This window comes from Anopheles cruzii, chromosome 3 (assembly GCF_943734635.1).
Source record: "Anopheles cruzii chromosome 3, idAnoCruzAS_RS32_06, whole genome shotgun sequence".
Taxonomy (NCBI): domain Eukaryota; kingdom Metazoa; phylum Arthropoda; class Insecta; order Diptera; family Culicidae; genus Anopheles; species Anopheles cruzii.
In genome coordinates, this window is record NC_069145.1 from 8,507,538 (window position 1) to 8,517,118 (window position 9,581).

Consider the following 9,581-nt stretch of genomic DNA (forward strand, 5'->3'; position numbering starts at 1 on the left):
TTACATATTATAAAATACTAGCTGTACCCGGCGCGAGCATTGCTTCGCTTCTTAAAGTGTTTTTTACTTTCAATTTCAGCTTTTCAAGTCATATACATGGTAGAAGTAATCGTTTCGGTGGATTAAAAGAATAATCATAGCTCCTACGTTCAACTTCAAAATATGTGAAGCCAGTAGTGATAAATCAAGCGAATCACAAAATTCTGTTGGATAATTTACTGCTTCATCCTGATTTACCACCTTACTGATTGACATGAAAGTCATACCTTCTCCAGCTATTCCATCCAGAATGCTGCGGTTGATAGAATTTGCAGCATGTCGGTCACGTGAACGTTCATCCTTATCATCATAATTGTTTGCAAACTACAGTGAACCACGCACGTACAACCCAACGTACAAACAGACATTCATTTTTATATATAGATTTTAAAGAAAGCTACAAGATATCAAACTCAAATGATGGAATGATAAACGTTATCACATTCCAAAGTTTTCTCGGAAGCATAAGAAAAAGTGGTACTGAAATCGATCGCTAACCTCGGTGGAATCGATCGATCATAGCCACCGCATACAACCAGGCGCGTCGATCGAAGAATTTCTTCATATCTAGCTCTAGTTTGCGTTTGGCTTGCAAAAGAGCAAACCGAAGAGACAAAAAAAATTGCACATCGCATCCATCACTTCCGAATGCCGCCTCCATCGGCGCCCGCCGGTCCGGAAGGAAACGGCGCTACAACGGCGGTCTATTAGTTGTCTTAATGTGGTTAATTAGAGGAGCCACTTGGGCCGAGATCATGGCGAGCCCACCGCGCAGTAAGCCGCCGGTTCGCGCGCATTGAAGTAGCGCCAACTGTGGCGCCTCCTGTGGCCACGCCGTAGCGCGCAAGGTGCCCACGAGTTATGAGCTATCTGGAGCAAAAAAGGGCCGCCTGCGAACCCTCGAGCGGCCACTTCCAAAGTCGCCAGCCTCGGCTCATAATCAACCTGACACTGACGAACCCCTCTGCGGGCGACAACTTCGCGGCGCAGACCCAAGCGCCTAGGCCACTCTCGTCGTCGTCGTCATTACTCCCAGGGGGAGGAGGCTTTGAACGTGCTGTTAATTTGAGTCGCAAGCGCTCCCTGTGCCTGGCGGGACAGGCATTGGCTGGGCTGCGGCTGCGTAATGAACGCAATCGCAACCGAACATGCGACCGGAAATTACAAACGCGCTCTCTACGACCACCGCGCGGCGATGCATTTCCTCCAGGGGCCTTTCTGGCGACGACGGGGGCCACGTTCCCGAGACCGAGTGCCTTTCGCTGCCGGCCATGAACCGGGCAGTGCAGATTGCATAGCCTTCAGGGGTATTTACTCAGCCGCTCGGGCAGCTGGCACAAGCGGCGGGCCCACACCGCGCGACGCTAATCCCAATCCCTTCGGGCTCGGAGTGGTGGTTTGATTTAATGATTCGTGCCTCCCGGGCTCCTGCGGTCGCTCCTGCGGTCGCTCCTTCCGTCAGGCTTGAGATCGGCGCGTGTGAGCGAATCTCACCGGCAGCAATCCGCTTTTACAACGCTTATAAAATCGAAACCAACGCCAGTGCCAGAAGCGCTACAAGGCAAAAATGGTAATTCTTTTCTCCTTTCTGTCCAAACGTGGGACACGCGCAGAAATAACTGTGTAACCGAAACTGGTCCCCTTTCAAAGCGCGTTGGCTTTTGAGTGTTGGGAATGTAACGCACATCACACATGGACCAGTTCTTCAATGCGAGAGCGTTGGTTCCAGTGCACTAATTATTATTACCGAACGGAATACTAATTATTAAAAGTGGCCCCTAAAAATGGAATTAAATAGTCAATCGTTACAACAAGCATATCTCCGGTTGTAAAGTGAAATTGTTTGGTAACCCCAGATTCATTTTCTACCAAATGCATTCCCTTGCGCAGAGAGACGGGACACGCTTTGTCTTGACAAACGTCCATCCACGGATCGGGACAGAGCGCAAATCGGAGAGTTCCGGCACCGGCACCTGACACGCTCACAGTGGAGAGTTAAATTGCGCCGTGAATTTGTTATTATTTTCTATTTCCGTTCGCCCGCAGCCTCACGATCGGCCACACACACGCTCTGCGCACGCCACACGCACTCACGGCTGAAGAGAGCGTCGTGTGCATTGGGGGCCAGGTGGTAGTCTCCGTGCACTGGAGTGGACACTTCCTTAAATTCTGTAAAATTGCCCACTAATAAGATAGTATTGTTTCCGCGTCACAATTAGCCCGCGTGATGGAGAGCTAAATTGATGTTGCCGATTTCGAGGAGATCATTAGCCTTCGCCGCAATCCCCCCCCTCTCTCTCATAATACGGCTCGTCTCTTCGGGGCAGATTGTTTATGGCTTGTCTTGTAGCAGTCAACGTTGAGGTGGGCCTCCTCCGTTGTCTCTGTCCCAGCGTCGCAAGCAACATCATTAAGTTCGCTGGCTATGCGCGCGCGCGCGCTCCCATTTTTATGCTATCAAACAAATTGTCGAAAGTCGTCCATCGAAGCGCATCGAGTGTGGGGTACATACATTCAACGGCTGGAAGAAGAAATCGGAGAGCGCCCGTTGAATGCGGATCTCGTATTTGCAAACCGGCGACCGGATGCCGATGAATAACGATATTTTGATGAGACGTGGACGTAAATTGCCTGCTACTTTCTTTGTTTTGAAAGTTCAAACATGCTGGCGGCTTGGGAACCGCCAAAGACGACGTAATGCTTCGGCCCGCTGAAGGTTTCTTGTCGACCCCCACTGATAAAGTCATTCATCGCCGGTCAACCACCGACGGTCGACGGTGGGTTGTCGCTTGTCGGGCCGGTCCCGCTGTGCTGAAAGGATCATTACCGTACAATGCACGATTACCGCCGTGTGGCGATCGTCAGTCAATGGCCAGTCGTCGTCCGACAATCCTGTACCGCCGAGCCGCTCGCTTCAATGAACGTAAACCATATCAAGATCACGATCCTCGCCAGCGCAGCATAAATCAAACATGACTACACCACCGCCTGTGTTCCATTCTGTGTGTGTGGTTAAAACTTTTGTACGCTGCAGAACAGCTCCATCGGAATCAGCGAAGCGAATGGCGGGGTGTGTGTGTGTGCGGTACACTACCACGGGCTCCAGAGTAACCTTCACCAGTCGCCGCGCTATAGAAAGGGCGTGCGCAGGCTCTGCTCTTGACGGACCCCAACTTGTCCGCGCTATCTGCCATCCAATAAAGGGCGGCGGTCTCAAGGAGATTGTTGCTAACGGTACTCACCTGTGAAGTGGAAAAAGTAAAACATTCATTAGAATTGGCATGGGGATTATAAATTTTGCTGAACAGAATCAAATGGTCTTGATAAAAAGGGCACACACAACAAAACAGTTCCGCCGATCCTTTCACGCTGCCAGCTCTCGCTGCTCCTTGGATCTTGGTTCAATCTATGAGCCCACTTCCCAATCTCGTCTTGGCGGAGCGTGCAACAATACCGGGGATCATAAATTTGCGCCGATAGCTTGACCGCCCCAGATCAGTCGACGGACCACCTTCACGAAAACCCATTCCCGCTGATACCCGGGGTCTGTTGTGCACGCCAATTCTTTTCGACTTCACCTACCATTAGCCACTTTCTTCCGAGACGGAGAGAGAGAGAGCAAAGCTAAGCAACAAGCCCGCACACAGGCAACGGGCTTTACGTTTTAATCTTTGACTATAGTCGAAATCAACTCACCTCGCGGTGCACCAGTAGAACCCCCGTGCGGCCCTCTGCAGGGTCGCGGCAGTGGCAGCAGCATAAATGCCAGCATTCAACAGACTGACAATGTTTCACAGGCGCACAATGGAATGTTCGAACGGGGATTAGAGGGCGCTATTGACACACAAAGCATAGGAGGAAAAGGAAATCGACGTAACAAATGCATACGCCCTCTGATCGGAGCGGACCCCCACTGCCCACGTAGGGTCGTCGCATTTGGCGGAGCGGAGGGAAATGACATTCTGGAAGCAATTGGCTTGGGGAATAAGATGCTCAGATTGCATTCATCCAACGATAACAATCGTTCATTTTAAGTCTATATCAACCTCCTCGCTGGTTAAGAGAGATCGCAATAAATCATACACATAAACGCGAAGCTTATCGATTGCTAAAGCCGACAATTTAGCAGACGATTTGCGTGCAGACACACAACACAACCGTTTGGGGGGAATCGAATTAGCATTCACGCGATGTACGGCCACATGTTGTAAGCAGTAACGGGGCTCTGCTATGTAACAAAGTTCGCAACACTCACTTACGGTGATCGTGTTAGCAACAACTGCACAAAGATCGGATCCGACTTACAACGCTGCCAGGCAAACCTCCGGATTGCATGTTGTGCGAGAGTGTTCCAACAAATTCTTTCAACCAAATTAAACGCTGCTTTGTCGCCCGGCCGCCGGAAAGGTCGCGCGGCGAACCGAAACCGCCCTTCGAAGTCGCTCTCGATTGGCGATCGTGTCGCGGCAAGTAATTCGCTCAACAGCCGCTCGACCGGGGACACGGTTCCTTAAAAGGCTGGTGCTGGTTACGTGGTTTGCACGAAATAATGCACTAGTTTCTTCGGGCCACCACGGCCACCTAAAGTTCGTTATCATTCGCGTTGAACACCTGCATACACGACGCCTGGCCTGGTTTGAGGAAGGAAAACATTTCCCAAGACCGAGAGGGGTGGACCCCTTTTACCGGCCCCGGGGGGGACATAACACTGCAACACTTTAATCCCCAATCTCGATGCCCGGCATGGCTAATGTTTCAATACCGGCAGCGGCAGGAGATTATTAAGAAACAACAATTTCCCAACCACGCGACAGGTCAACGAAATAGGACTGGCAGCAAGCGAGCGGTAAACTCGCGCTCGCGTGGATACAATTACGGCGTGTTTCCACTTTTCACAGGACAGCTCCAATTGACAGTCAAATCGTGCATGTGACGTAGCATGCGGCGAGCGGCAAAAAAGGGGTGATATAAATCTTTTCGCTGCTTTCCCGAGCCAAGTAAATAGCGGAGCATGCACGTGCGATAACGCCCTGACAAGGATCGATTTCCGCCGGGCACTAATCCTACCGATAGGTGGACCTGGCGCTATGCTGATCTTTCGCCACGTGATAATTCATTTCGAAAGGGCGGCCGGTGCAGGCACTTCCTCTTTAATGAGATGACCCTATTTAGTGGTGGTGTTGGTGGTAGCGCTCGAGACGCTTATCAAAAACAGGCCCAAATGTAACACAAATCCACCCCGTTTCTGTGGACGTGTGACCGCGTGTGAACGTATTGAGAAGTTCAAATCGAAAGCATCGAATTAACGGTGGGGGACACACAGTGATTGAGATCGCAGATTGTTTCCGAAGATTGCAACCAAACGGCCGTCGTTTGGTGTGCACTAAAAAGACGGTGATTTGTGCTTCCTTCGTCACGCCTCCAACGAACCGCACTCCTCGAACGGTGCGGCAGCTAATTTATCAGGCGCCAAAAGTCTAATGAACTCGTTAAAGTGTCGGCGGAGACTACCTTCTGGGTAGAGTGCACGCCGGCGACGATCGGAGATAGTGCGAAAAAAATAATTTCTTGTCACGATTCGTTCCACGCGGAACCGCAAACCGAGCAGCCACACCGCATAGGTTGACTTTATGGGCAAATGGCCGGCGAAAGTTAACGGTAACAGAGGGGCCGGCCGGACGGGCACAGATTGAGCCGATAGACCGAAGGCAGAAAAAAAAGTGCGCCTAAGGCTTCGCAAAATCTGCTGAAGCCTCCTCGCCCGGCCGGGTCGATTGAAGTAAATCAGCTTTTCAACAAGAAAAAACGGCGCAATCATGACAGGTCAATTACGCAAAGTTCTTCGAAACAGGGTTAATAAGAGGGGTTTTTCTCCGGATCGTAACAAATGCGACCGGGAGAAAATCCGCAATAAGTCGATATGTTTCAGAACAACAACAAAACGTTACTTTGCTTACGATCGCCACTATTTTTATCATAGAACAAAGGTTTCATATGAAATTTATTTACAAAAACACATCACCTTCCATCAACCTGGCCACAATCTTCATCAGGGCCCGGCACCCGTCAGACTAATCATCATAACTCATAAGATAGCCCCTCTTTAGGCATCATTAACTTCCCTCTGCATGCCACCCGAAGCGGGCTAAGCATTTCTCCTAACGCCGGGGCCATTCTTTTAACATCGGGAGCTCGGCACCCTTTTTTGTCACATTACACTATTTGCTCTGGGCCGTTTCCTGCGCTCGCTATGCTTCCTTCAAATGGCGACCATAATTTCAACTCCGATGCAATGGGACACCACTAATGAAGACACTTTAAAGGGGTGGTTCACAGCCCGTTCACCTTCGAGTCGCCAGCGGAGCACAACAGCGCGGAGCGCCCACCACATCGGTTGGTGCAATTTAACGTCATCTAATCTACATACCGTCGCTTCGTGCGATCCTTCGGGAAACAAAAAAAACTGAATCACGATGACGGTGGAGCCCTCTGCACGGAGCAAACGGTGTGCATCGTTGTGGAGTGACAAAATGGCACCCCTTACCCCCGGCCGGATAGCACACCACGGGCAGCATAATATGCGACGATGTTGCGGAGGACCCGTTTAGAAAAAAACGGAGCACCGTTTCCCCGTCGTAGTTAACGGAAGATGCCATCCATGAAGCGAAAGGTGGCGGAAGAAAGTGGATTTAAGCCATCATAACGTAAAGCACCGAAACGGAGGTTGCGGTCCACGGTGCTCGCGGCAGGAAGCCAGACGTGTGAACCCCACCATTAGGAGGGCGATTTTACGGTTGTTCTGTTTTATGTTGCTAGTTTGTGATCTTTTTCCTTTTTTCTACGGTGTCGCTTTTTATGTGACACTCACGCACGATCGACGCGCACGCAGCAGGTGTCATTCTCCGACACGCCGGTATGTCTTCCTGACATTGGAACGGGTGCGGCACCGCGTCACGGTATAGGCGTGCGAACTGGTAACTATGTAATCACAGCACGAGGGGCACCCGCCGATCGTGGACTCCAGCCTGCGAGGTCTTTACCGGCGCCCAGGTCGAGCCTTCACAAGGACCTGGTCCACAGCTCCACACGAGCGTTACACAGCGCCAGCAGATGGACGCTATAAAGATAAGATACGGTCGTAAAGATAGCATCATGGGAGCCTCCGTCCGTGGGTCACCACGGTCCCTCTACTATGCTCCGCGGGCGGCAGCGCCCATCACAACACCGGTAGCCTGCTGCTGACGCGCGGAGCAAGGCGTTGATGTTTTCGCAATACACACCATTAAAAATGTTGGAGCGATGCAAGGCAGCGATCATTGCCGGTGGCGATAGTTGGGATGATAATGTCCATTGTGCGATGAAAGGCGAGTGATGCTAACGGAATCTTGTAAGACATCTTTTTTAACCTGTCAGCTTAATAACGTGGTGAAATGGTCGCGACTTCGCCCACAGCTACTTATTTATCATTCAAACTGGTTTATCACCTACATCGAGTGTTTCCCAGAAACGGCCGAGTGATGATAAGTAAGTGGTTCCGTGGTGCAGTACACTAAAGATTATCACTTCGCTCAGAAGCCTTCAAGGATCTGTGCAAAACTACTTCAAGCGTTATTACCACTCACGATTGAATTAATTATGGTTTTAAGTAAATATAAATAGACGTTAACATCAGAGATGTAGGCAAAATGCAATACTTTTGTGGCCATAATGCAGGTCCGAACGAATCAACATGATCTGTTCAGCAGAATCATATTACTGCTTCTTCGGAATGCGCCTGAAGGTATGCTACAAAATGCACTCGCGATCGTGCGATCTTTGGTCATAGCTTGCGTACAAGCCGTAGCGCGCAAGCTTAGTCCGTAAAGATTGCACGCAACGTATTTGAAATGTCCAAATGTACAAACCATTGTGAATTTATTTGAAGTGTATCAATTCTTTTGCTTTCTTTTCAAGCAAAATCGTTCAAATTACTTTCTAGATGACTACCACTTCAACCAGACACAACAGAAGAAACCACAACATTTCTGACTATTTCTGACCAAAAACCAGAATGTACACTAATACGTTCGGTTGTAGACGAAATCGGGATGATCTTCACATGACCATTTGGAAACAGCGTACAATAAGAGAGACGACTCCAATCGATCTTTTGCTCGCATTGACGCTTTTCCAATCCTCGAGGAGCGCAGCACTTGTCTCAGATTGAGGAGTAATTAACATTCACCCGTTTCTAGTGGGAAATAAATTAACCAATAAAATCGCTGCCAAATGGCCGTGGTGTGGCCACCACTTCTGCCATCAGCAATCGTCGCCGAACATCTTTTCCGCTCGTTCGGGACCATAGCACCCGTCGTCAGCCAACCGCAGGAACATTGAATGGACTTCGTTAAGCGTTTTATTGAGTGCTAATTTCTTTCTTCGACTATATTTAACACGGCTTAAGCGACGCTCACCATCAAGCCTTCGAGAGCTTGTCAGCGGCGAAAGACATTAAGCGAAAGCCGAGAAAGTGCAAAAGAATTTGTTAATCCTTCCCCAGTTCGCCAGGGGCCATTGAACTTTCGCATACCGACTCAAGGAGCGGCATAGGCGGCACTGGCATCGCCAGTAATGTGATGTCATGGATCACCGTTTCGTTAATAATAATTTATGGCGCGAGTTCGCAACTAATCACAGGCAGAGAGAACGCGGATAACGTTTAAGCATAATTTAGCGCAATTAGAAACGGGATTGACTGTTGCCTTTCCCCTAGAGCATTCCATTCAGCATTCCCATTCGCGCCGCGCCGCGCACCAGCAGCAGCAGCAGCAGCAAATGCGAAAAAGCCAATCCCACAAATGTGGTGCATATGGTTGTTAATTTATTCACCTTCATGCTTCGGTTGATCGATGGGGATTTCGAAACACGACGCCAATATTGTGCAGCAGTGCCAACGGCGGCGGGTTCGTTCTTCACCGTGCTGGCAGGAATTGAAAGTGAATACTCATTACCGTGGACGGGGCCCTAGCCAGAAGAACCTGTGGCATTGTAGTGTGCTGAAATCGATCTCTGCAGGCAACACAGCATTAATTGCAATCTAGACGAACGAAGCAAAACATCATCCGCTCGGCCTACGAGTAGTCCCACCGTCACGGACCGGGAAGAAATTATGCAGAAGACGTGTGTGGGGCTCTCTTGTGTTGGTTGCACTATTGGGACTAGATAGGAGAATACGGCACACAACAGCTCAACCGTCGAGAGGAAGTTTTGAAAGACAAATCGAAAACCCTTCGGAGGGAGCATCATTTCTTACTAGAAGCCCCTCGACAGAGATGATGCCCAGATTAGCTGATTGAAACCGAGAGGCCTGCCCTGCAACGTGCGGCCCAAGGGACAAGTTATTCCAAAAGGACCACCGTTGCAAAACCAGCGTTCGCTCATCGTAGGACTCGAGCGCACGTCTCTACGCCATCATAAACCTTCGGCGGGATTGCAAAAACGCTAGCCTTTCACAACAGCGCCCGCGGAGCCGAAGGCGACCGAAGGATTGGGCCAAAGATCGA